Below are 15,199 nucleotides of genomic sequence, written 5' to 3'. Positions count from 1 at the left end.
CTTCCAATACTAGGTTGAACAGAAATCGTGAGAGTAGGCATCCTTGTCTTCATCGAGAGTTTAGTGGGAAGGCTTTCAGCTTTTCACCATTGAGTATTGTGTTGGCTGTGGGTTTGTTATAAATAGCTTTTAGTATGTTGAGGTATGTTCCCTCTATACCCACTCTGGCAAGAGTTTTTATCATGAATGGATGTTGAGTTTTATCAAATGCTTTTTCTGCATCTATTGAGATGACTGTGTGGCTTTTGTCTTTTGTTGATGTAGTGTATCACACTGATTTATTTGCATATGTTGAATCATCCTTGTGACCCTAGGATGAATTCAACTTGATCATGGTGTATGATCTTTTTTAACTGTTGCTGGGTTCAGTTTGCTAATATTTTGTTGAGAATTTTTACATCTATAGTCATCAAAGATATTGGCCTGTAATTTTCTTTTTTGGTGGTGTCTTTGTTTGTTTTGTTTTGTTTTTAAACAAGCTCTGGACAGTTTTGTTAAGGAAAAATTGTGCATGATTTACTATTCACCAGTCTGTTCTGGCATGCTTCTAATGATATCAGAATCACCTGGATCAATGATAGCCAGTGTGCATACTCTGTAGTATTTTCCACATTCTGTGCCCAATGTTATTGCCACTGTAATGATGGATACCAGTTTTGGCCAACATGGCATAATACTCTATTTCAGATTCCTCAAGGCTGGGAAGTTGTTGGCAAGGATGACCAGTTTTGCTTTGCCTTGTCTGATCATTTTCAGAGTCTGCTTCTACCCCAGCAGGTACTTTCCACTCTTCATAATGAGTTGGAGCCTAGAGTTGATTGACTCCAGTGACTTTTTCATCTTCTTTGTGGCCACCATCTTCCTGCCTTAGGTGCGGAACTCCCCCAACCACGTGGAGCCGCCAAGATGGCTGGGGAGCAAGAAAGGTGTCTGGTTTTGATATCAGGGTGATGGTGGCTTCATAGAATATTTTGGGAGTGTTCCTGCCTCTTCAATCTTTTGGGAGAGTTTGAGAAGAATTGGTATAAGTTCTTCTTTGTATGTTTGGTAGAACTGCCCAGTGAAGCCTTATGGTCCTGGACTCTTGTTTGCAGGGAGGTGTTTTTTGTTTTTTTTGTTTGTTTGTTTTTAATTATTACAGATTCTATTTCACTTCTAGTGATCAGTCTGTTCCAATTATCTATTTCTTCTTGGTTCAGTTTTGGTGGGCTGGATGTTTCTAGAAACTTGTCCATTTCTTCTAGGTTGTCCAATTTGTTGGCATATAATTGTTCATAGTATTAGCTTATGTTTTTCTGTATTTCTAGGGTGTCGATAGTTATTTCTCACATTTCATTTCTTATTTTGTTTATTTGGGTCATCTCTTCTTGGTGAGCCTGGCCAGAGATTTGTTGATTTACCCTTTGGTTTACCCTTTCAAAGAACCAGCTCTTGATTTTATTGATTTTCTATTGTTTTTCAGTCTCTATTTCCTGATCTGTATTGTTTCCTTCCTTCTACTGACTTTAGGTTTTGTTTGTTCTTCTTTTACTAATTCTTTGAGGTGGTAGGTTAGGTTGTCTGAGATTTTTCTTGTTTTTTGAGGAAGTCATGCATTGCTATGAACTTCCCTCTAAGGACTGCTTTTGGTGCCTCCCATAGATTTTGTATGGTTGTGTTTTCATCGTCATTTGTCTCAAGGTATTTTTTAATTTCCTCTTTGATTTCATCATTGACCCATTTGTTTTTCAGTAGCATGTTGTTTAGTCTCCACATAATCTTTTTTTTCTCATTTTCTGTGGTTGATTTCTAATTTCATGCCTTTGTGCTCAGAAAAGATGCTTGAAATAATTTCTATCCTCTTAAATTTGTTGAGGCTTGTTTTGTGCCCTCGAACATGGTCTACCCTAGAGAATGTTCCAACTGAACTTGAAAAGAATGTGTATTCTGGCTTTTGCTTTTTTTTTTCCTGGATGTAACATCTTGAAAATATCAATTAAGTCTAACTGTTCTATTGTGTCATTTAGATTGTTGCCCTATTGACTTTCTGTCTATAAGATCTGTCCATTGATGTGAGTGGTGTGTTAAAGTCCCCTACTGTTATTGTATTCCTGTCAATTTCTCCTTTTATGTCTGTTAGTATTCGTTTTATGTATTCAGGTGCTCCTATATTGGGTGCATATATGTTAACAAGTATAATATCCTCCTCTTGTTTGACCCTTTTATCATTATATAGTGTCCTTCTTTATCTTTCTTCATGGCCTTTATTTTAATGTTGATGACTTTTTATGATCAGGCAATTATATCACTGTGAATTCTACAGAGGCTTTGGCTGCGCATCCTTTCTTGTCCTTATGAAAATGCAGTTATAACTCTGTGAAACCTTGAGAAACTTTAAGCTGCCCATTCTCATCTACCCTCAATGATGAGTGCGAGCAATCCATCAAGGAGGAGATTTTCATTGTGTTGAATTGGTGGTGGTCAACTTTGCCTCACTGCTTCCAGTCCCTCCTAAGTCTGGGAACTATGTTTCTCAGCATCACCTTCACGCTATAGACCCAGGCTATGGTTTACCAGTGAGAGGAACTCTTGTGAAAATTGGAAAGTAGAAACGATAAAGAAGCTATTATTGCTCAATACATCATGACAATCAGAGGGGCAGGCATCTAGTTCCAGACCACTCTGCAAACTCCGACTTTGTGGTATTTGAAGTTTCTTGGACTTCCCAGGATTGGCAGCTTCTTCACTCATTCCAAGCTTTCAGACTGATGTCACAGTGGCTGTTTCTCTGATCCTTCAGCTATATACTTCCAGGCCTTCACTCTCCTAATTCACACTTTAACCCCTAATTGCTATATTAAACCTCTTATTTCCTTAATTCTTAGAGTTACTTTTAAAATTCCCAAACCAGACTGACAGATATTCTCAAAATTTCCAAGCAATAGCAATTGTGTTATCTCAAAAATGTATGTCAACCAAAATTATGTTGGCAAAAGTTATTACAAAAATGCATTTTGAACAGTATGTCATTAATTATTAAGATACCACAAATGTTACCAGATTCTAGCCATAATTATTGCAATAGGTTGAAATACAAGCAAGGCACATTGAAGAGGCATCCTGACATCTCTCTCCCAAATGGGACTTTCTTTCAGATCATGATCATCTGACAAAAGATGTCATAGTACAGAGTTGAACCCTATGATATTACTGATACTTGATAATTTTGACCTACAGAAACAGAAATATCTTATGATTTAACCTAAGGCTATGATAATCTCTTCATTCTAATGGATTTTTAGTGGAACCTATATCATTTTTTTCCCATATAGGAATGGTGACTTCTCTTCACAGAATCTATATTGTGTAAGAAGAGAATATTTGCTGAGGGTATGCATGAAGTTATAACTCCCTGAATTCAGATGAGGAGTCTGTCTTTGAACTCAAAGCAGCAGTGCCCTCAACCATAGATGATTTCATTTTTTAAATGTTAGGAAAATTTCTTCCTCAAAAATCCTAATATCTCATCAGATGTCTGTCCTACGTCAGGACAGACATCTGGCACCACTGACATTTTGACCCAGATAATTCTTGTTGTGAATGAGGGGTGGGAGGAGGGAGGGGGTGGGAGGGATCCTATGCATTGTAGAATGTTTAGCAGTATTCAGGCATCTACCCACCAGATGCCAGTAGCACCTCCCAGTTGTGACAACTAAAAGAGTAACCAGACATTGCCAAATGTTCCCCTGGGAGGAGGGTGGTAAATCATTCATGGTTGAGAAACACTCTCCTAGATAAAACAGAAATACGATGTTGGCAAGAGCTTAAGGTCTCTCTACCATCAGCTTGTATTTCAATATTCTACCTTACATTTGGTTTTTAATTCAAGATGGACTAAAATCCTTTCAACATTTCAGTAAGGATATTGAATGTTATCAAACTGTGGGATGTGCCAAAAAATTTTTTTTAAAGCGCATTGGCTGTAAAGAATCGAAGGAGAGACCATGTTTAATTGTTTACGAGTAGCTGAGTAGCAATTTAGAGTGAGTTCACACTATATGCTGCTGCTGTTTATTTTTCTTTTACATTAGATATAATTTTCATCACTGGGAGATATTACATTGGGTATCAATAAAATGTACTATACAATGGATGAGCATGTACTCAACAAAACATCCCTTAATTTTCAAATTCAGCTGTAAACTACTTCCACCTTGACTCACTGAAGCATAATACACAGGAATTCAAACAAAATGCCTAATACTGAATCACTGTGCTCCTAAAACAACACAAGCTTCAACTTGTTTGTTCTCTCTCCTCTTCTCCTGAACTTTATCTTATTTTCTGATGAATTTCAGGCTCACCAAGCAAAACATGTAGCACAAACTAACAGGGAAAACAATCACTGACCTAGCAAGTGAATAGCAACACACTACTAAATGGAGCCTCTTACACAGGGTAGTCCCCTAGCCTGGAGAAAGCAGGCATGTGAAAGCCCAGCTGGTCCTCTCATTTCAGCTGTATCAACAACTAGTACTATTACTACAGCAGAACAGGCTGTTGATGATTCATCTGGAATGTACTTCAGTTTTTAAGTTTCACAAGGACCATATATATTCTCCTCAAATAGATAAAATCTACATTCTAACATCTTATTTATTGGACACTTGTCTTTCTAAAATACTATGAACATAAACACACAAAAATCTAGCAAATCTAATAGTTCAGACTACTTTACCTAGAGGATATAATCCCTCTCATCATTTCATTGCTCCTATCACCCCAAGATCTCATCATCATCATGAAATGCCTTTATCACCATGAATTTGGCTCACCAAATTGGGCAATGAGGTTGAATGTCATTAGACTGATTAAGAAAAACAGTTTCCTTCACATTCAAGTAAATCTATGGAAGGAGACTTACATGGATTTGGCAATTTTGTCTGCTCAGGAATTCAGCCACAGCCATTTTCCTTGATCTTCTTCCCAAACCTCAGTGCCATCATGCTGACTTCCCTCCACACTCGCCAAAGAAAACCTTTACTATGGGAATGTCTAGGTTGACTGGAGCTTTATGAAGATTATACTGAACTTGAGACTCTTTTCCATACTATGTATTATCCTAGTCTAAGGAAAACTCAGAATCAACAATGAGAGAATATTTCTATCTTATAAATGGAAAGATTAAGAACTATTTAAGGCAAAATATTTAGCAATAACAACAAATATGCAAAAGCCTTGTCAGATGGGGTGGACAATATTACTTCCATTTTAAAAATGAGAAAAATGAGGCTGTGAATGTGGTAAATATGAACACAGTCACACTGCTAATGGGTAGGCAGAACTGGGGATACACACTTAGAAATTCTGGAAATGAGTCTAGCGCTACTCCTCCATATCATGCTGTAATAAAAATAAACAGATAGGGGACTTCCCTGGTGGCACAGTGAATCCGCCTGCCAACGCAGGGGACACAGGTTCGAATCCTGGCCTGGGAAGATCCCACATGCCGCAGAGCAACTAAGTCTGTGCACCACAACTACTGAGCCTGCACTCTAGAGCCCGCGAGCCACAACTACTGAGCCCACGTGCTACAACTACTGAAGCCCGCACACCTAGAGCCTGTGCTCTGCAACGAGAAGCCACCGCAATGAGAAGCCTACACACCGCAATGAAGAGTAGCCCCCCACTGGCCCCAACTAAAGAAAGCCCGCACACAGCAACAAAGACCCAACTAAGCCAAAAATAAACAAATAAATTTTTAAAAGTAAATAAATAAATGGAGAGGTATGGTGCCATTGTAAATAAATATTGTATATATAGCAATAAGATTTCATACAACTCACTCACCACAAAAGAGAAAGAAACATATCTTGTTTGGATTTCCAAGGGGCATTATCTGAAAGAAAACATCAATTTACGCCTCCTTTTGTAGAGAAGAAATAATTGCATTCATGTAAGCTTAATTCCTGAGATTCTGACAGGGTATGAAGGTCATGAACAGACCAAGAAGTCAAAAACCCTAGAGAAATGCAAATCAAAACTACAATGAGATATCATCTCACACCGGTCAGAATGGCCATCATCAAAAAATCTACAAACAATAAATGCTGGAGAGGGTGTGGAGAAAAGGGAACCCTCCTGAACTGTTGGTGGGAATGTAAATTGATACAGCCACTATGGAGAACAGTATGGTGGTTCCTTAAAAAACTAAAAGTAGAACTACCATATGACCCAGCAATCCCACTCCTGGGCATATACCCAGAGAAAACCATAATTCAAAAAGAGTCATGTACCAAAATGTTCATTGCAGCTCTATTTACAATAGCCAGGACATGGAAGCAACCTAAGTGTCCATCATCGGATGAATGGATAAAGAAGATGTGGCACATATATTCAATGGAATATTACTCAGCCATAAAAAGAAACGAAATTGAGTTATTTGTAGTGAGGTGGATGGACCTAGAGCCTGTCATACAGAGTGAAGTAAGTCAGCAAGAGAAAAACAAATACAGTATGCTAACACACATATATGGAATCTAAAAAAAAAAATGGTCATGAAGAACCTAGGGGCAAGATGGGAATAAAGACACAGACCTACTAGAGAATGGACTTGAGGATATGGGGAGGGGGAAGGGTAAGCTGTGACAAAGTGAGACAGTGGCATGGACATATATACACTACCAAACGTAAAATAGATAGCTAGTGGGAAGCAGCCGCATAGCACAGGGAGATCAGCTCGGTGCTTTGTGACCACCTAGAGGTGTGGGATAGGGAGGGTGGGAGGGAGGGAAACGCAAGACGGAAGAGATATGGGAACATATGTATATGTATAACTGATTCACTTCGTTATAAAGCATAAACTAACACACCATTGTAAAGCAATTATACTCCAATAAAGATGTTAAAAAAAAACCACACTGGAGGGTGATAACTGAATCAGTGGTACACACACACACACACACACACACACACACATACTGGTATCATTTTTCTATTCTATCTGAGAAAGAAAAAAATCAGAGAATATTTTACTTTGGAAAGAATATACTGAGAACAAAAACAATTTCTAAAAAACTTGTTCATGGCTCACTGACTTCTGGAATATTCTAAAAATCTAAACTCCAATAAACCTTTTAATCCATAGTAATGCCCTCCTCCATCAAAAGAAGATGAAGCCTACAGGAAATACTGACATGGATAAGCATACAATCCTACAGCTCTCTGTGAAAATATGAAGTACCTGTCATCTGAGTGGGATCTCTCTTTCCAGAACACTAAGATTCTTTCAAGACCCAGACAAAACTGTTGTTTGTTGCTTTGCTTGAGGTTTGAATCACTCACTAATCTTCAAAAAAAAAAAAAAAGCACCACAAATATATTAACATAAGGCTTTATGCTATTAATTCAGTAGCATATTCAGTGATCTGTGATCCTTGGCGATCCTTGCCCCATTCAGGAAACTAGAAAACAGAGCAACTATATCTCAAAAAATGGTTGTTGCAAAAGGAGCTGAGAAGAACTTTTAATAAGCGGATTCATGGCAGAAAGATTATGTAATGGTTCAGAGCAAAGCTATCCACCCCAAGACTAGAAAAGATACTCCAGATTAATGGGATTGCGGGAAACCTCTATGAAAAACATCGACTAAATATAGTCAGTGTTGCATCACTCAGAAAGGTTAGACTTGAGCCTTACATTTCTACCAAGTTCAGCCTCATCTTGAAGGTGGGGTGTGAAGGGAAATCCTGATAAATTTGAGATCCAAGAGCAGAGGGAAGCTGCACTCCCTTTTCCAGAACACTGTAGTGAGGTGGCAAGCGTAAAGAGATTTAGAAAAATATCTGCACCGGGTGTCTAGGCCAATGGGACTGAGAGCTCGCAGAGTAACTGTGCCCAAAGGTGGAAAAGAACAAGAAGATAATTTCCATGCATCCACAGTGGCGTAGAAAGAACCAAACTGAAGATGGCTTGTAGCTGGGAGTGGGACTTAGCTATGACTCATGGGGACCAATGAACAGATGGGAATAAAGACAACTTAGAAGATGCCAACTTGCATAGACAGTATATAATCTCCCTGTAATTAGACTGAACCCTGAATGAAGAATAAGGATAGAGGGAAGAAAGTGAATGAATTAGGATAAATTTCCACTAGCCAGCAGAAATAAGTAAATTAAATAAAGTTCTTTCACCTTTCCAGGACACATGAACACATGGACTGTTTTTTACCTGCCACACCAGCTCCATCGCAAAACAGATTAGTTTTGCACAAACTGCAAAATTGCAAAATAATAATCAGCAGCTGCACAAACATCCATATCCTCATTTCTAGCCCAGAAAATAAGGTCTTTTAGACTGATATCAAATTAAGGAAACTTTCTTTCTTTTTTTTTATTTTTGAATTTTATTTTATTTATTTTTTTATACAGCAGGTTCTTATTAGTTATCCATTTTATACATATTAGTGTAGATATGTCAATCCCAATCTCCCAATTCATCACACAACCACCATACCTGGGCCACTTTCCCCTCTTGGTGGCCATACGTTTGTTCTCTACATCTGTGTCTCAATTTCTGCCCTGCAAACCGGTTCATCTGTACCATTTTTCTAGGTTCCACATATATGCATTAATATACAATATTTGTTTTTCTTTCTGACTTACTTCACTCTGTATGACAGTCTGTAGATTCATCCACGTCTCTAAAAATGACCCAATTTCGTTCCTTTTTATGGCTGAGTAATATTCCATGGTATATATGTACCACATCTTCTTTATCCAGTCATCTGTTGATGGGCATTTAGGCTGCTTCCATGACTTGGCTATTGTAAATAGTGCTGCATTGAACACTGGGGTGCATGTGTCTTTTTGAATTATGGTTTTCTCTGGGTATGTGCCCAGGAGTGGGATTGCTGGGTCATTATGGTAATACTATTTTTAGTTTTTTAAGAAACCTCCATAGTGTTCTCCATAGTGGCTGTATCAATTTACATTCCCACCAACAGGGCAAGTGGGTTCCCTTTTCTCCACACCCTCTCCAGTATGTGTTGTTTGTAGACTTTCTGATGATGCCCATTCTAACTGGTGTGAGGTGATACCTCATTGTAGTTTTGATTTGCATTTCTCGAATAATTAGTGATGTTGAGCAGATTTTCATGTGCTTCTTGGCCATCAGTATGTCTTCTTTGGAGAAATATCTATTTAGGCCTTCTGCCCATTTTTGGATTGGGTTGTTTGTTTTTTTTAATATTGAGCTGCATGAGCTGTTTATATATTTTGGAGATTAATCCTTTGTCAGTTGATTCGTTTGCAAATATTTTCTCCCTTTCTGAGGGTTGTCTTTTCGTCTTGTTTGTAGTTTCCTTTGCTGTGCAAAAGCTTTTAAGTTTCATTAGGTCCCATTTGTTTATTTTTGGTTTTATTTCCATTACTCTAGGAGGTGGGTCAAAAAAGATCTTGCTGTGATTTACGTCAAAGAGTGTTCTTCCTAAGTTTTCCTCTAAGAGTTTTATAGCGTCCAGTCTTACATTTAGGTCTCTAATCCATTTTGAGTTTATTTTTGTGTATGGTGTTAGGGAGTGTTCTAATTTCATTCTTTTACATGTAGCTGTCCAGTTTTCCCAGCACCACTTATTGAAGAGACTGTCTTTTCTCCATTGTATATCCCTGCCTCCTTTGTCATAGATTCGTTGACCATAGGTGCGTGGGTTTATCTCTGGGCTTTCTATCCTGCTCCACTGATCTATATTTCTGTTCCCGAGCCAGCACCACACTGTCCTGATCACTGCAGACCTGCAGTACAGTCTGAAGTCAGGGAGTCTGATTCCCCCAGCTCCGCCCCCCTCCCTCAAGACTGCACTGGCCATTCGGGGTCCCCCATGTCTCCATACAAATTTTAAGATTTTTTTGTTCTAGTTCTGTAAAAAATGCCATTGGTATCAAATTAGGGAAACTTTATGGGAAAAAATCTTTAACAATAATTTTGAAAGTTAAAAATTTTATGGTTATTTGCATGAATAGTGCCAAAGTATGCATAATTAATTTACAAAGTATCCATCTCTAAAATTATGTTGTAGCATATCTTAAAGAGATGTACCATACTCGCTGGGTTTCCCATTCTAATCCAAATTGTTGCAAAGAATGAGAGTTTTGCTGTTAAGTGTAAAAAGAGCTTTGCAGATACAATACTAGAGATGGGGTTATTACAAAGGTTTTGGCAGATATGATTATATAAAAGAATGATTTAGGTAGGCCATGATTCCAATTTAGAGGATTTAGCATGGCCATATTCCAAACACTATATTATTTTGTTGACACCCATTCTTCATCTGCTTCCTTCCAAATGCATGTCCATAGACCTGTGCTTATCATCAGAGTAACTATTCAATGAAGGTCTGCACGCCACACGAGGCTGCAGTTCTATTGAAGCAGGGGCCTTCTCCGATTTAGCTCATCCTAGTAACTCCAAGCCTACAATAGTTAATATTGCTAAATGATTAATGAAAGAAAATATATTTGCTAAATGAACTGATGCGTTCATTAACTGTTCATCTTACCAGTCTGCTTTTCAAATACAGTACTTGGTAAGAAATTATTCTCCCTCTGCTTTCTTCCCCATTCTTTGCTCTTCTGTTCCCTTGGGGAATAGATAGAATGATACCAAACTAATTCCACAAACCTTTTGTTTTTCTGACTCGTTTTCTTTCCTCTGGGCTAAGAAGCCAGAATAATCACAATAAGATGAAGGTCTTGTGTCCCTGTCAGTGCTAGTTATAAGTCTCTGAAAGCATTCTCATCTCTGCCCTCTCAGGTGTCTTATTAATATGGCCATTTGGTGATGGTACCCATGATGGAGTTCTGAACTTTAATGGTCATCTCAAGGTTGTGCAGCAGGGTACACATTCTACAGCTTGTCTTAGAAAAGGACAAGAGTTCCCCCAGGGTCCAGATCTGATATTCAAAATTACTTCTGTCTGGCTGGCTAATGAGGTGAGAACAGATCCATCCATACTGATATACCGTAACCTCTTTATGGTAGTGTGTCTACAGAAATGACTCCTACCGTGAACTCCTTATAATAATGCAGTGGAAGAGGCTGTGACAGTACCTACACAATGCTAAAAACAGCTGCTTGAAAAGTGAGAAACACATAGAAATATCCCTAAGAACCAAAGACACATTTATCTGATTTCCTAAATGTAGTAATAACATGGAACTACCAGAGGACCTGGATTGAGCTGGTTGGTCAGTTCAGGTATAAAACAAAACAAAAAAACTAATTTGGCCGTTTTGTTTTTCCTACTAAATTGCTGAAATGCACCAGATGTATAGGTGTCATATGATAATGTATATTCTGAAAGTTTTACAGTTGTATTTTTTTTTATAAAGTTATTTATTTTTTGGCTGCATTGGGTGCTCGTTGCTACGTGCGGGCTTTCTCTAGTTGTGGCGAGCGGGGGCTACTCTTCGTTGCGGTGGCTTCTCTTTGTTTCGGAGTACGGGCTCTAGGCGCACGGGCTTCAGTAGTTGTGGCACGCGGGCTCAGTAACTGTGGTGCACGGGCTTAGTTGCTCTGCGGCATGTGGGATCTTCCCGGACCAGGGCTTGAACCGGTGTCCCCTGCACTGGCAGGCAAATTCTTAACCACTGCACTGCCAGGGAAGCCCCTACAACTGTACTCTAAGCCCCATACCTCCAATGTTTTTCTTTTTTCTGATGGAGTTGCTCAGCTGTTTGCCGAAATGACCAAAATGACTAACTAGGTATTGTATAAGTGAATATATATGTACATACCTGTATATTTTAATGTTTAGCTCGTCTATTTATTTATATATGTCTCTCTATATGTGTATCTACATATAATCTCCCCAGAAAAGATTGGTGATTTAATTACTAGCCCCATGCCTTCCTTCCAGTTACCTCCATGCTGCTAAAGATTCCATCAGGAATTTTTATGATCCCTGTGTGGACCACTTAGGGAACACAACTGTGGCCTTTTAAACAGCTCACTTCCCTGCTCCCTAGCAACTTTAGTCTGTGCAAGGCGAAGCTTTGAAAGGCAGCTGGGCAACACCATCTTCATTCCAAGTGTTAATTTGATATCCGCATAATTTAATCTCCTCAGTCTAAATACCAAACCCTGTTTCCAGAAGTTAATTGGTTTTCTTTCCTTTTTGTTTTTTTTTAATTTAGATATATTAACAGATTTTGTTTGCATTTTAATTTTCTCAGTTTTGGCAAGGTCCACATTTCAATTATAATTATTTGGGCTCACCATGGGATTTATATATTTTAAAGATTACATTAATTAGCTCTCAAGCAAAAAATAAATTCTATTCCTCATCAAGAGTATTATCAGCAAGCATGTCCAAATGACTTTCAGGCAGTTTCAGGGCATTAGTAATTCAGAGAACAACCACGACCTTTGTGTTTTTTATTAAAGACCCAATGCATTGGTGTTAATTTACTCACTTTGTATGACCGAAGATGATTTAGACCTAAATATACAGATATACAGCCTATCTGCCTTCTCTCCCCACCAAGTATACACACATACACATACACACACATTTACTCTTGAAGATAACACTGGCTTTAGCTCTATAATAGTTGTAAGCCATTATTCTGAAGCTCCACAGTCATCAGGAGAAAAACGGGGTAACTCTAAGCTGCTACCATAAAAAGCACTTGACCTTTAGCTCTGTCCTTCTCCTAACCCAATCATTTGGGGCCTTCTGGAGTACATCTCCGGAGTATTCATACGCATCAATGTGGCCTTCTCCATCGCAACACAGAAATATGTTTTCCCTGCGGTAATGTCTGCTGCTGAGACCTCCCAGAATGCCCTTCCCACCCTCAGCTGCAGCTGCCCTGTGACTGTTGCCACCACCCTCCTGCTGCCATGCCTTACTGCCTGTGCTGTGTTGCCTGGGTGCCACACATGATTATATGCCCCCAGCCCTGGAGAAATACTGGTGACTGTGGATGCAAGGCAGTGCTGAGGTGTAACCCCACTGCTGGCGCAGCAGGGATCCTTCCCAGTCTCAACCTTCAGTGTCACGCTTTATTGCCAAGTAGTGCTCCCTGTGCTCCTGATGCCTCTGAGATTTTTGTGAGAAAATTTCCCTTTGAGATTTTATCAACGGAAGCCTCTCTCTACTAGAGAGTTCAGGTATCCATTCACAGGAAGGGTTCAGATGTCCATTCACAGGAAGCAATACACGTTGTGCTCTGACCAATACCATCTTTCTCTCTAATAGTAGGAACACCTATAGTGGAACAAGCTTATTTTTCCAACTCTCTCTTTCCTTAGGATTTGCTGTTTCCCATGAGGCACCTCAATGCCTCACAGAGATAGACCTCTAAGGACCTGGGTCCTGAATGTCACGAATGACGATAATGCAGAATGACAGAGCCAGCAGACCTAGGGTAAGGGTGTAACCTGCTTTACAATAGAGAAATTGTGAAATATGCAAACTATGTATGTATATATGTGTATTTATGCAACATATCAGCAGGAGAGCATCAGCTATAGTGTAAGAGTTCAAAGCGTGGATTCTGGTGTCAGACTACATGGACTCAAATCTTAGCTGTCACCTGCTAGCTCTGTGGGCCTAAACAAGTCACTTAGCCTGTCTATGCCTCATTATTCTCATCTCTTAAACTGTGAATAATAATAGTACCCTCTACCCAGGCTTGTATGTGATTAGACTAGCTAATCCATGTAAAGTCCTTAGAAGAGTAGCTGGCGCATAAGTGCTCTGTGTTATCTGTGATGATAGTAATGGTTCTCTATGAGCAGTGTAATTATTCATTCTGGTCCTCTAGGTGATGGGGATACAGCTGTGACTGAAATATACAATGACCATGATCTCACAGGGAGGGCATGACAATAAACAAATATATATAATCTCAGGAAGTGATTAATGCAGCAAAAAAACTGAAAAAGAAGAAAAAAGAGTACTAAGTGTTAAAGGGATAATTTTTAAGCCATTGTCATTGAGTGTTATATTTTGTTTGTTTTAAAAGAAATAATTATTTTTGTCTCATGTTACCATTTTTTTAATTTAAATGAGCTTCAAAATACAGATAAAACCCAGCTAAAAAGTAATTTTAGTTTCATTAGTTCATCCTGGAAAATTACTGGTTCAGCAAACAGATTGTTGTTTTGGTATAGTTCGTGTAGCACAGAAAATCAGCTCCATAGAAATGTTCACGGTGTTCTTTGGAAAGTCTAGGGTTTTCATGTGACTTTCCATATTTATTTGCTATTTACCTATGTTTACTTGAAAATGTTTCTTCTTCTATTGAAGATTCAAAGCACACTGCTGAGACCAGAAACCATACACTTAGACACTGAAAACTGAAACCTCCTATCCCCATACAGCTTACTGGCTCCATTAGGGATCAGCAAACAACAGCCCACGGGGGCAAATCTTGCTCCTTGCTTGTTTTTGTAAATCAAGTTTGCAACAAGTCATGCCCATTTATTTCCGTTTTATCTGTGACTCTTTTGCACAGTAACAGAGTTGAGTAGTTGCAACAGAGATCGTATGATCCAAAGCGTAAAATTTTTTACCATCTGGCCCTTTATAGACCTCTTGCCCACACCAGGATTTCTCAACCTGGCCATTATTAACATATTGGGCTGGATAATTCTTTGTCATGGAGGTTGTCCTCTGCATCGTAGGATGTTTAGCAGCATCCGTGGCTGACAGCTATTGACCAGATGCCAGTAGCACCAAGACCCCCAACTCCCCCTGTAACAACTGTAAAGTCTCCAGACTTTGCCAAAATTCCCCTGGGAGGCAAAACGGCCACAGTTGAGAACCACTCACATGGTTCACGGAGAATCACTGACATGGCATTCAGTTGTCTACATTAGTACAGTTTTATTATTCTAGAAGACTCTAGAAGACACAGGCAAATAATTATATTGCTCATTACATTACAGGACTTCCCAAAAGGTCTGTCAACTCTTTAATGGAAATTAACAATTTGTGCCCTCACCTTGCTGTGCCCCCAATCCTAAACTAATATACCATGATCCTCACTTAATCCTAAGTAAGCCTCCACATTGAAAAACCATCTTAAACCAAACTTCAAATGCTTAACAAAAATCTAACCTAGTCCTTCTCTGAGACAAGATCAAATTCTGTCAAGGTGGTGATCTCCCTTACCATGGTAAGTGATACACTTAGATTTGTCTTATCAACAGGATG

General features: G+C 38.9%; 1 pseudogene; it reads right to left on the bottom strand.

Moving 5' to 3' along the window:
• Positions 1–492: 492 nt before the first annotated feature.
• On the bottom strand, positions 493–858 carry LOC118889081 (annotated as a pseudogene).
• Positions 859–15,199: the final 14,341 nt, after the last annotated feature.

Source organism: Balaenoptera musculus, chromosome X, assembly GCF_009873245.2.
Source record: "Balaenoptera musculus isolate JJ_BM4_2016_0621 chromosome X, mBalMus1.pri.v3, whole genome shotgun sequence".
Lineage (NCBI taxonomy): Eukaryota > Metazoa > Chordata > Mammalia > Artiodactyla > Balaenopteridae > Balaenoptera > Balaenoptera musculus.
This window is presented reverse-complemented; position numbering and strand designations above follow the sequence as displayed.